General features: G+C 40.8%; 1 pseudogene; it reads left to right on the top strand.

Moving 5' to 3' along the window:
• Nucleotides 1–530: 530 nt before the first annotated feature.
• On the top strand, nt 531–7,622 carry LOC135405942 (transmembrane protein 267-like; annotated as a pseudogene).
• Nucleotides 7,623–13,724: the final 6,102 nt, after the last annotated feature.

The following is a 13,724-nucleotide window of genomic DNA, read 5'->3' as shown; positions in this document are numbered from 1 at the left end:
AAAAAAGGTATACACACTCAATAAAGAACTAGCCAAAGAAAACCTTAATACTTTCCTTGAGATAGCGCAATCACGCTCAACGCCACCGCCATGCTACTGGACCCCGGATCAGCAGAAACAACAGGCCCTGTAGGCCCGACCAGGCCTCAGCTCCCCCACAGAAGTGAGACCGGCTGCAGGAGTCTGCTGTCTCCAAACCTCACCAGAAGAGAAAAGAGGAAGAGGTTTCTCTCTCCATCTATTTATATGTTTGATTACATAAAGGAATAGGATGGAATACTTCCTTCCTTCCTTCCTGGTTGCTAGGAAGGAAGGCCTAGACTCAAAACCATTACACCTGGGAATATTAAATGTAAATATTGAATTGGAGTTTTTTCTATGCTCAATTGTAGCTGTGATAATAAATGCTTTGTGTTAATGAATTTTTTTCTTTAATAGTTTTCTTTCTCTTCTCTGACATTTACAGAACAACTGACTATGCAAAGAACAATGCACAGTGTATATCCTGATGACACTTTGTGTGCTGTGACATGGTTTTTACCGTGGCATCTGAGACTGAAAAGACCCATGCTCTTCTCTAAACTTTCACCCCAGCTTCAGTTATTTCTAGTCTAGGTTTGGGAATATTCTGCTTTGTAGCAGACAGACTTCTGCAGTTTTTCTTCGTTCAGGAAAATGACAGGCTCCAAGCCTTCTCTGATAATGCAGTGCATGGTATACTAGGAATGTGGTCCTGGGCAATAGTGATTAGACTCGGAAAAGAAAAGTGATTGCACTGAAGTCACTCTAGCTGGCTTCCATGCCTCTGTCCTTGATGTGGACCACTTCTTTCTTTCTGACTGCCTGTCATTAAAGGTAAGCCAATAGATCAGTGATTGCTTATTTTTTTGTTGTTTATCACTGTTTACTTTATTGTTCTTCTACCATATCCTTAAAAATAATTCCAATGATACTTTAATTAGATACATTTTAAAACGTATATGGAAATTATATAGTTATACAGTTTTTATGATTTTTAAAAGCCCTAGAATATATTTTATATCCACTGTTAAGTTCTACTACTTACAAGGCTCTGAAAAAGAATTCTGAAAGCCCTTGTACATGATATTCTATGTGTATCACATATTTGCTTTGTTATCCAAGTTAAACAGTTAAGTGGTGCCATGCACACTTTGTGTATAAAGTGAGTCATTCCGTTTCTGTTTACAATAAGGGGTAGAAATATCTAGAAAGTAGATCATCCAACTGCTGTTTTGTTTCATTCAGTCTTACTGAGGAGTAGTACATTTGGTTTTAGCCAACCCCAAATATTTCTCCCACAAACAAGCTATATATGAGCTGTTTACCTTTAAAAAGGCAGTCTGCATTTGTCCTTAAATATAGTTGGCTGTAAAAATAATAAAAAATCAAATATCAAACTTTTTAACAGAAAGAAAAGAGTGAATTGGCTCTTGTTAAGGAATATATGTGATCATTATGTGTTTGCAGAACTGCTTGTTAGGACAGAGTTTCTCAATAGGGTTAGTACTATGTGTCATGGTTTGAGAGCCTCAAAATCCAATTCCCTAGTCAAAGCCCCCTCTCACATCTCAACCCAATGTGAGATGGGTTTTCCAGGCAACCACACGAGACTCAAAATGGGGGAAAGGGAATATATTACAATGACTGTACAAATAAATACTAACATACATTATATACAATCTTAATTTATCTCTACCATGACATAGTATTTACAATGGATCAAACCTCTTCTCCCCTCCAAATAAAAGTCCAGGAGGGAAGAAGGAAAGATCCCTTCTTCAGAGCAGCAATGTCTCTAAGGCAACAGGTTTATCTGTTTTGCTCTTCTTCTCATGCAGCAGTTGGATCTCTGCCAGCACACACGAGGGGTATTTAAGCCCCTCCGCCACCCATCTTCAAATGAGGGTCTTCCTCCTTGGGCTGTGTAGCAGGGACAAAACTCGCTTCACCACAGTCATATCATGAAGTGCAGGGGCATCTTTGTGAAAGTCCTTTCCTCAGGGGGTTCACCCCTGAGTCAGAACATCTTGGGCAGCTTTCAGTTGAAAGCCTTTGCCTCAAGAGTTCTACCAGAGCTCCTGTGCTCTGTCTCAGGCTGCTAGGCTTCGCAGCAGCAGCTAGGGGGGGGCAAGGTCACCCCCTCTGCATTCCTTCTCCATCCCGGTCTAGCTTTCCAGGACGCTTTGAGCTTTTCAGCTCTTCTCTTTGGTGCATGTTGCACTCTACGACTCCTCTCAAGCCGGAGTCCATCTCCCTCCTTTCTCAGAGGTCTCAGAGGGGTATAGGGTTTTATTTCAGTTCTTACCCCAACTTCCTCTCGGTAGAGCCTAATTTTCTCTCTCTGCTGCTCTCTCTCTCTCTCTCTCTCGGCTCTCTCAGACAACTCTGTGCCTTCCTTGGCTGCATACTGTTGCTTTCTTATCTTTTGGCTCTTAGCCACAGTCTCTGGATGCTGCTTCTGCCGCTGCTCACTCACGGTGGAGAAAACTTTTTTTAGCTTTGAGCCACAGGTACTTAGCCCAGCATTACGCTGTTCCAAGTCCCTGCAGCCCCCCCCCAGCCAGAGGCTGGGGGGCCCCAGAGGCCCCAAGGGGCTCCAAGCCCCTTTCCTCGTGGCCTCAGAACATGGCTACCACTTCTACCACCAAAACTACAACTAAGCTTCTCTTCCGTTCTGGTTGTGATATGTTTATATTTTGCAGAAGCGCTCATTGGATAAAACCTCAAAACTTCAAGGGTCACCACCCTCTGGGGTTTTACCATTTTATAACTTCAGGGGGAAAAACTGTTTCCCCCCACCACATTATGGCATTCTTTTTCAGTGGTTCTCTAGTGTTTTAGGTATATCCTGTTCCTGCTTCTCCATTCACACATGTGCCTGCTCTAAAAATATATACCCAACTTTCTTTGACCACTATAGTCTGTTCTGTATACTCTCCAAAACATTTGAACCTTTCACAAGGTACGTCTGTGCCAGCCCCAGCCACAGTTCTCTTAACACTGCCCCCCAGATCTCATACCTCAGGCAAACACTCTGTGTCCTTAGCTTGTCATCAGGAATTTGCTCTGCTCAGCAACATAAGTCCTCACAGTTTGATTATGCTGGTGTTGCTAGCATACATATACATGCTACTTACTGTCTCTTTACTGTCTTCAGTGAGGCAAGGTTAAATATGCTTACACTTTCCATGATGGAGAACATTTGTAGCCTGTCCCTAGTATCCCAAACAAAGTAAATTATTGCAGTTTAATGCATTAATTTGTTCCTGTGTTGTTTTTTTCACTCCCAAGCAGCTAGAAATTTATTTTCTAATATCCAGTGTAAATTATCATTGTTGACAGTTAGATCTTGTTTTCTTATTCTTTAAGGTTTCTCTGTGAAAGACAACTGTTTTCTGTGCTTTCTCCAAAAACATTTTACATATTAGAAATACAAGATCTGCAGGTAGAAAAATAGCCCTTTAGTAGCCAAACTTACGTAGCTGAGGTGAGGAGAAGGCAAGATGTCCAAAGGCTTTTATAGTCATTTGTCTACTTAATTCCTCCCCCTTCCATATGTTAATTGGGCAGATTGTTTACCTGTAAACCATATCCTGTGTAGGTCTCTAGACACTTACAGCAGTAATAGTGTTACTTTTACAACTTGAAAAACCATTATGCTTTACAAAAAGTCTCTTCTTGACTAAATAACTTGCAAGAAAAGACTGAAGAGCCTGGATTTATGTTTTTTTAAGCTCTTAATATTTTTTTTTGTTTTTTTCTCAATTGACTTTTGCATAAATTATCTTTAACAGGTATTGACCCAAACTGCATATAGTATTTTAGGTGAGACTTCATTTGAATAATTTGTTACAGGTTTTATGTCTTCTTGCAATGCCATCAGTCTTTTTATTTTGTGATATAATGTAATCCCCGTAAACTTTTCTGCTGTATTGTTGTCTGGCTAGCTAGACCTGATTATAATATGGGATTTTGCTTTTATCACCTTAATATGATGCACCTTTCAGCTTCATGTAATAATTTCAGGCTGCTATGTAATTTATTACTTCATGGGATAACTTTTTTTACTACTTGTTGGTTCTAGCCCCACTCTTCATCTTTAAATTGCAGGATTGAAAGTGATTTGAGACCACACTGTTTATTGCTTATGCAACACATTACAAAGTAACTAATAAATTAAGAAATATAATTACCTAACCACACTATTACTAATTTGTAACAATTATATTTTTCACATTACTATATACAATTATCTATAAAGCTCTTCATCATCACTCTTAAATATGATGATGGGTTACTTTTTTGAAGTAGCCTTTTTGTGCAGTACAAGGCAATGCCTTCTACCTCCAGTTGCTATCTTCACATTACTCTAGTCATCTACTCCTGTTCCTGCTGACACAGCTCACTGCTTGGGCTATTTGGCTGTTGGGCTGTTTTTTATGGTTTCATCATAATTTTCTAGAGTATTCAGGGTAAATAGTCACCTGTGTTGTTTATATGTTTACTTTGATAAATATTTGTGTGCCAAGTAGCATGTGATCTGCCCTTTTGCCCACATTACTTCTTGAAAAAAAAATATAAACTCTTAAAAAATTTTGCTACTTAAATTTTGTAGTTCTTTGTGTCCCAGGTAGTTTTTACTGTGTATTGTGTGCACACAAATGTAGAAGAATCCAAGTCAATAGGATATCTGCCAAAATGTATCACCATCCAGGGTGTTTTTTCAAAAAGAGGCTAGTATGAACATTTTAGGCTCTTGCTGACAATAACAAAAATATGGCTATCTTTGTAGAGTAGGTGATAAACAATTTCACCATCACAAGATTTTTCTATTTTAATCTGTGAACAATCTGCTTGTATGAAACAGAAATGAAGTTGCAGAAAATATACCCTTTGCACCAACTTAAAGGAGTTGGGTCTGTACCATTACAGTTAAAAATTCTTGAGACCATTTGTGAACTTTTTAATCCTGTGACCTGATTGAGTCAAGGACTAGCATCTGGTGGGAAGCTAATAGAGCAAAGCTTTCTGCAAGCCTTATAATGTTGGCTTTGGTTTAGGGCACAGACTGTTATATTCCAAGGTAGTCCATAACTTCCCATCTCTGTATTTCTTGGCTAAGGGTAAATCAAAGTTTCCTTAAGACAGTTACAAGCAATTGTCTAAATTATCCATGAGAACTCAATTAAGCTGTTCCAGAGTCCCATAGTTACAGTTACCGTAACTGATGAATCCTGTAAAAATTAACACAAATGAAGCATTAGCAGGTTACTGGCTTGTGTCTTGTAGTGATGTTTGTTTGCTTTCTGCAGAAGACACAGAGATGTGTTCAACATAACTCAGATGCACCATCATGTGCAAAGAATGTCTCTGGGGCCTGTTTCAGTCTTTCCAAATGTTCACCAGTATCTGAAGTGAGCCAATTAATATTACATCAGCAAATTGTAGTTATGTTTATGGGACAGAAGATACTGAGGACTGGGCTGGAAAGCCATGAAGAAAATAGGGTTAAATGAGCAAAAAAATTAATGACTTCTGGAGAGCTAAAAGGAGAGAAGATTTAAGGTTACTACTATTGGAGATTCTTTGCTGCTGATTACAGTCATACTGATGAAACTGGTGAATGTTTGTTACTAGGTATTGGTAACCAGAGTTTGCTGAGGGGCTCAACCTTCTTTGTCTGCTAGTCATGCCTCTCATTTTTCACCAGTATAAATCTTTTAGTAATATGCTGTCATTTTTCCTGTGCTTACAGAAACAAGAATCTACTTATTTGTTGCTTAAACAAGTTCCCTGCACTCAAAAAAACCTTTTTTTCTATCTTTGAGTTTGTGAAGATAGTTCTAGTTGTTGCTAGTAAGTACATCCAAAATATTTTCTCAAGTATGTATATTAAATTGATAATTATCACTTCTTAAAATGGCTAAATTTTATCTCCTTTGTAATGAGGACTCTCACTAGCTAGATGTTCACCCTTATTAAATCCAAATATCAGGCTTTCAACTGAGTTAACATTAGTCAAAGTTGTTAATATAAAAACCCCAATCACAAATGACTCAGATGTTAACTTCTGATCATGTCTTTTCCCTGTCCAATTTTGTTGTATTGGAAACTACTGCTCTGTATTAGATATTGCTGAGCTAAAATAACTTCACAGATGTATTATGCATATATATTATAATAGTATTATACACAATGTACTTTTTAAAAGAAATGCCATTAAAGCATATTAAATATTTCAAGTATATTTTGTTTGTTTTCCTTTTAATCATCTTGAAATTAAATACATATAATCAGTGCAGCATACTATGTATACCACATGACTATATTACAAATAGCATACCTCATCCCTCTCCCTTCCTGTTTTGCCATCGGTGCTGCTTAGTAGAATGCATGATTCATATCATAGAATAGAGAAAAGCCTGTCCCAGCACCCTGAACCTTGCTACTGATAGAACAGCACACAGCTCTCATACTTCTAAATAGTCATATTATTGATTTTTGACCAGCTGCAGTGGAAAATAAGAGTATGTTTTTCTTTGCACTTCCAATTTGATAATATGCCTGTAAACATTCATGAAACATTTATTTCCTTGTTTCGGTTGTAGCCATTGCCAATTTTTCTTTTCTGCAGGCTGCTCTGACTCTTCCACTGAGACTGCTTCTTCATTGTTCTACTGCGATTACTGTTGTGGCTCTAACATTAAAGTTTATTATGCACCTTTTCAGGCTTAAGGACTCAATGTGTTTTGTTCTCTGGATGTTGTTTATATCCTGGACTTCTTATCACATCTATGATGGTTTTCATCGTTGCCTCTGGATCTCTCCATTTGGGAAAAACTCCTCCTTTGCCATTGTGCTGGTTTAAAGGTAAACCGGCAGGAGAAATGAACCCAACTCAAAAGAGATTATAAGTCAGAGTTACAATTTAATAACAATAATACAATAAATACAATTATACAGACAAACAATTGGTTTTAACCCACAAAACCCAAATGTATAACCCAGCACTCTGGGGCATGAACAGAATGGTGTTCGTTGGCCCCCGTGCTGAGCCCCACGTGGTCCCCCTGAGTCCAAAGTAAAAGGGGAGGAAAACCTGTTGGTGAGAGTGGTGATCGCAGTCTGGTTGAGAGTGGTGGTCGCAATCCGGTCAAGGTTCTGGTCCTCCTCTGGATCCCACGAGTGGGCCCAGAAGTCCCAAGACCCCAAGATTATATACACTCAGGTTCGAGTGGGAATGCTCAGTACCTCCCCCAGGGCAGGGAGTTCCATAATGGGTGAGTCGTGAGATATTTTTGGAATCCTTGGTGGCCCATTAGCAGACATGATCCCTCAGGCTGGATGTGGAAGTGCTCTGGGCAGCTGCAAATGGTCTATTGTTAACAGTTCCTGGGAAATGACATAGAGGGTGTAGAATACACAGTTTGGGTTACACCCACACAGTGATGAACTGGTCCCGGCTGCTCTAACTAGGACAACCATATTGGCTGTATGTGGCAATTACAGCATCTTTACCTCATCTATGTTCATTTATTATGTATTTAACAGGCACTAGAGAATTAATCTCTATAAAACATGGAATCTGCACTGAAGTATAAGGATGATGGATCTTAAAAGTTGTTTATATTAACACTTGAGGTAAGCTGTCTGTTTATCACTGAATGTGTTTCCTTATGTTTCCTGAGTTATGAGTTAGGCATTTTAAGCCCGTTGAGCCAGTTCCAGCTCCTTTGTGATGATAGAAACCTATTTCATGAATGGTAATAATTTCATATCTATACATTCTTCTTGTAAAATATGTGTTCATGTTTAGCTAGCTGATTTTTAAAGTACTTCGTCTCTCTGTAGTAATTACATTTTACTGTCATGGTGCCATTCATCTGATCACCATTCACTTTGGATTTGTATTCTGCCTTTAGAGAATATTTCCTCTAGATAGCATTTGTATAGTGCTTCAAAAATGTAAAATACTACATGAATGCTAAGTATTAGTGAGACTTTAGTAGTTTATGGCATTTCTAAAAAACATCAATTAACCTTCTGAATTTGTTTATTTGTTTTCCTGCTGAACTCTTGTATTCAACTGTTTTAAAAGATGCTGTTTGTATTTCACAATGTGCAACTGCACATCTGCACCTCTTTGAAAGCTGCTATAATATAGTGTTTCTACTAAATTCTATTCCACTGTAGTTGCTTGATACTCAATTTGCAGAAAATTACTAGCTATTATCTGTAGTTAGAAAGAAGAAGACAGTTTGGTTACAGTATTATGTACATTGACCAAATTGTTTAATTTAAAATCTATATATTCTGTTTGGAACTAAGGAATTTTAGTAAGTATTTAAGGATTGTGTAAAGACAAATTTATTACAGTAAAACATTAGCTTTAGGAAAGAGTCAGGAAGATAAAATTGCTCAAAATGTAAGTTTGCTTAAAGGCCTCACTGCTGTACTTGTAAACAATATTTTCCATTACATGCAATATCATTCCTACTACTGTAAAATAAAATGCATCATTATTCTATTGAAATATAAATTTTCTCATAAATAAGTGTGCTGGTTTAAAAGTAAACTGGTGGGAGAAATTAATCCAACTCGAGAGATTACAACTCAGAGTTACAATTTACTAAAAAGATTACACTAAATATAATGATACAGAGAAAAACTGGTTTTAACCCCCAAAGACATAGTCTCCCATAGCATATTCCTGAAAAAACTGGCAGCCCGCGGCTTGGACAAGTGCACTCTCTGCTGGGTTAAGAACTGGCTGGAGGGCTGGGCCCAGAGAGTGGTGGTGAACAGTGCTGCATCGAGTTGGTGGCCAGTCATTAGTGGTGTCCCCCAGGGATCAGTGTTGGGCCTAGTCCTGTTTAATATCTTTATTGATGATCTGGATGAGGGGATTGAGTCCACCATCAGCAAATTTGCAGATGACACTAAGTTGGGGGGGAGTGTCAATCTGCTGGAGGGTAGGAGGGCTCTACAGAGGGACCTGGACAGGCTGGATAAATTGGTTGAATCCAATGGTATTATGTTTAACAAGGCTAAGTGCCAGGTCCTGCACTTTGGCCACAACAACCCCCTGCAGTGCTACAGGCTGGGGACAGAGTGGCTGGAGAGCGACCAGGCAGAGAGGGACCTGGGGGTTCTAATCAACAGGAAGCTGAACATGAGCCAGCAGTATGCCCAGGTGGCCAAGAAGGCCAATGGCATCCTGGCCTGTATCAGGAATAGTGTGGCCAGCAGGACCAGGGCAGTGATTCTGCCCCTGGTACTCAGCACTAGTTTGACCGCACCTTGAGTACTGTGTCCAGTTCTGGGCCCCTGAGTTTAGGAAGGACACTGAGGTGCTGGAGACTGTCTAAAGAAGGGCAACGAGGCTGGTGAAGAGACTGGAGTACAGGCCCTACAAGGAGAGGCTGAGGGAGCTGGGGCTGTTTAACCTGGAGGAGGCTCAGGGGAGACCTTATCACTCTCTACAACTACCTGAAAGGAGGTTGTAGCCAGATGGGGGTTGGTCTCTTCTCCCAGGCAACCAGCAGTAGGACAAGAGGGCACAGTCTTAAGCTGTGCCAGGGGAGGTTTAGGTTAGATAATAGAAAGAAATTCTTTACACAGAGTGATCAGACATTGGAATGGGCTGCCCAGGGAGGTGATGGAGTCACCATCCCTGGAGGTATTTAAGAGGAGACTGGATGTGGTGCTTAGTGCAATGGTCTAGTTGACAGGTTGGTGTTGGGTCATGGGTTGGACTCGATGATCTCAGAGGTCTTTTCCAACCTGTTTGATTCTGTGATTCTGTGACACTTACTAGTCAACTGTATTTGTCTTTATGGTGGAGTTCAACTTGCCAGAAATCAATTGGGGGCATCACATAGCTGGTATAACCTGGCCCAGAATATTCCTAAAAAACCTGGTGTCGGATTCTGCACCTGGGATGGGGCAACTCTGGCTGTGTGTATAGACTGGGGAACAAGAAGCTGGAGAGCAGCTGCAGAAAGGGACCTGGGGGTCCTGGTCGATGGCAAGTTGGACATGAGTCAGCAGTGTGCCCTGGCAGCCAGGAGGGCCAATTGTGTCCTGGGGTGCATCAGGCACAGCATTGCCAGCTGGTCAAGGGAGGTAATTGTCCCGCTCTGATCTGCATTGGGGCAGCTTCACTTTGAGTCCTGGGGACAGTTTTGGGGACCACAGTATAAAAAGGACATTAAGCCATTAGAGAGCATCCAAAGGAGGTCACGAGAATGGGAAAGGGTCTGGAGAGGAAGCTGTAAGAGGAGCAGCTGAAGGCACTTGGTCTGTTCAGCCTGGAAAAGAGGAGACTGAGGGGAGACCTCATTGTGGTCTTCAACATCCTCACAAGGGGAAGCGGAGGGGCAGGTACCAAACATAAATAAGCAAAGCAAAATGCACTTGCAACTTCATACCATAAAAATATATGCACATGATTTATTTACATTTTTTTCTCAAAGTAAAAACAGTTTAACATGTTCTTATATCCTGGACATGTAAATGTTGACCAAGTGGCATATCTAGTAATTTTATGTGGCTACAGTGATACCAGCAGTGTTTCGTGTGCTGTCCTGGTGCTTGACTTACCTCAGGCTGGATGAAAGCATGTTTCTGCTTCAACATACCTGACACACATAGCTGGGTTCAGCTGACTAAATGGGGATGTCTACAACACAGACATCTATCTCATAGCAAACCATCATAGACTCCTTTTATATTTTGTTTGTAGCTAGTCAATCTGTTCATTGGTGCTTAAAATGTGATTTATCTCTTCTTAAAAAAGCTGTCTACTTCTGGTGTATTGAATTGCATTCTAGTCACTGTGGATTGTACAGTTGATTGAAATTGAGATTGTAGATTGGACTAGACTTTCTGTCATTCATAGAATCATAAAATTGTTAAGGTTGGAAAAGACCTCTAAGACCATCAAGTCCAACTGTCAACCTGGCACCACCATGTTCACCACTAAACCATGTCCTCAAGTGAAATATCCATACATTTTTTGAACACAAGTTCTTTTTGAGCACTTCCGCTGCTTCCCTGGGCAGCCTGTGCCAGTGCCTGACAACCCTTTATTGTGAAGAAATTTTTCCTAATATCCAATATAAATCTCCTCTGGCACAACTTGAAGCCACTTCCTCTCATCCTGTTACTTGTTACCTGGAATAAGAGACCAATCCCCTCTTCACTACAATCTCCTTTCAGGTAGCTGTAGAGAGCAATAAGGTCTCTCCTGAACCTCCTTTTCTCCAGACTTAACAGTGTAGAATCCAAGAAGATAAGGGGCTAACATGTATGTCTCAAACACCAATAGCCAGATGGCTGTGGAGCCAACCAAGGATTGTTGGTAATAACACACTGTGGGAAAGAACAGAATGTGGCTGGAGATGGGGCCATACGGAGGTAGGGCAGGACTTTTCTGGGACAAACATCCTTGTTGTAGTTCCTGGAGATAAGCCCAACACAGTACAGCACAGGTGCAGGAATGAAGCCAAGAACTGGGCATGGAATGTACAGGGGGATCAAGACCACCCAAGACCCCCAAAGCCTCCGACCCATTTCCAGAAAGGTCTGAAAGAATGGACTGTGCATGATAACTAATTTGCATAGAAAGCAAGAAACCAATCTTCAGGGCAGGGAAAGCTTATCTGTAAAAAGGTTCCCCCACCAAGCCTGGGCAGTGCCCCCAGGACCCTGGACATCCCATCAGCTGGATCGATGCTGCAACCCAGACTGTTAATTCTTCTTCCTTCCTTCCTTCCTTCCTTCCTTCCTTCCTTCCTTCCTTCCTTCCTTCCTTTCTTTTTCTTTCTTTCTTTCTTTCTTTCTTTCTTTCTTTCTTTCTTTCTTTCTTTCTTTCTTTCTTTCTTTCTTTCTTTCTTTCTTTCTTTCTTTCTTTCTTTCTTTCTTTCTTTCTTTCTTTCTTTCTTTCTTTCTTTCTTTCTTTCTTTCTTTCTTTCTTTCTTTCTTTCTTTCTTTCTTTCTTTCTTTCTTTCTTTCTTTCTTTCTTTCTTTCTTTCTTTCTTTCTTTCTTTCTTTCTTTCTCTTTCTTTCTTTCTTTCTTTCTTTCTTTCTCTTTCTTTCTTTCTTTCTTTCTTTCTTTCTTTCTTTCTTTCTTTCTTTCTTTCTTTCTTTCTTTCTTTCTTTCTTTCTTTCTTTCTTTCTTTCTTTCTTTCTTTCTTTCTTTCTTCTTCTTTCTTTCTTTCTTTCTTTCTTTCTTTCTTTCTTTCTTTCTTTCTTTCTTCTTCCTCCTCTTTAATTCTTTCTTTCCTCCTCTTTAATTCACCTCTCTCTTTCTCTCTTCCCTTTCACCCTATCCCTTTATCCAAAACCCAATTAAACTGATTATTGGGAGTTGATTATTATGAGCGTTGACCATTAAAGAAGAGTTCAGACCCTGGGTTCTGAGGCAGTTTATTTCAGATCAAACTGGGTGCCTCTGGAGAGGGACCCTGAACAAAGAAATCCCTGGGCCTTTCTACCCTTACAGTCTGTGCACCCGTTCTTCACGTGCTCTGCATGCATCTCTTGGTCTAATGGTGATTTATGGTCTGGGGTCTTCTAACATCTCATTGGATTCTTTCTTCATGTCCACATGGGCAAGCCAGTAACTGCTTGTCTCAGTTTAACGAGACAGAAATGTTTGCTAAGAGGGACAGGATATGAGAAAAACCAAGCTCCTCCATCTGAATAATTATAACTTCAAAATAAAGAGGCTCCATTCAAAAAAGTGCAGAAAAGAAAATAACAGCTCTTTACTAAAGAATATATATATATCGGTAACACAACAAAAACAAGCAATAATCCTGTAACCAAACTTCCACCAAAAACAATTAAGTACTTTTTTGCCTTTTGGCACAGTTATAACCACAACCAGCAGGGGGCGCTGGCACACCTCAGGAGGCGGGGCTGCAGTGCCTCATCGTCACCGGGGGTGCTGTTGGGCCTCCGGAGGAGAGGAGGCTGCAGTTGCTCAGTGATGGTCAGCAAATGGTGCGGTTGGGCTCTGGCGGCTGCCGCGGACACGGGGTCCAACACACAGGAGGCAGCTGAGTCGGTCCAAGGCACGGGAAGGGAGAAGGGGAAAGGGTGGCTCCTCCTGTGGACTCACACTGCCAAAGGCTGGCTCTGGCTGGGGATCCCCTTTCCTCGTCAATGGATGCCAGCTTCTGCCAACACGGGAAAAGAGGAGGGGAAGGGTGGCCCTTCCCCCCAAAGACTCATCTGCAGATGGCACTGGCTTTCCGCTGAATTTGAGACAAGTCCAGGCAGCGGGCAGAACAGAGTGTGAGAACTCAGATGCAAACCGGGACCCTCCCTCGGGGCCAGAAGAGGCCAAAAAAATGACCTAGCCAAAAGAAAAAAAAAAACGAACCTCGGACCCCTTCTCTCCACGCACCCTCTCCAGACCAGGCAAAAGCCAAGTCCCACCCCCCATGAAAAAAACCTGAACTCTCCCTTCTCCCAACTGTGGCTGCAGGGATATGGGGGTTTTCCCTTATGCGATTTAGCTGGTGTGCCGAGGTTATCTAGCATTTAAATGAAGCAGTCGTTAAGTCCTGGGCTCGCCTAACAATAGTCTTAGCTTGCTGGTCAGGAGCTGTTGGAATGGGAAAATTCACTAGGAAAAAGTAAAAAAATTATAAAACTGTAACACTGCTCTTATCTTCCAGCTTGGGTCAGCAATT

Source organism: Pseudopipra pipra, chromosome W (genome assembly GCF_036250125.1).
Source record: "Pseudopipra pipra isolate bDixPip1 chromosome W, bDixPip1.hap1, whole genome shotgun sequence".
NCBI lineage: Eukaryota > Metazoa > Chordata > Aves > Passeriformes > Pipridae > Pseudopipra > Pseudopipra pipra.
The sequence above is the reverse complement of the archived record's forward strand: the minus strand, read 5'-3'. Positions and strand labels throughout refer to the sequence as shown.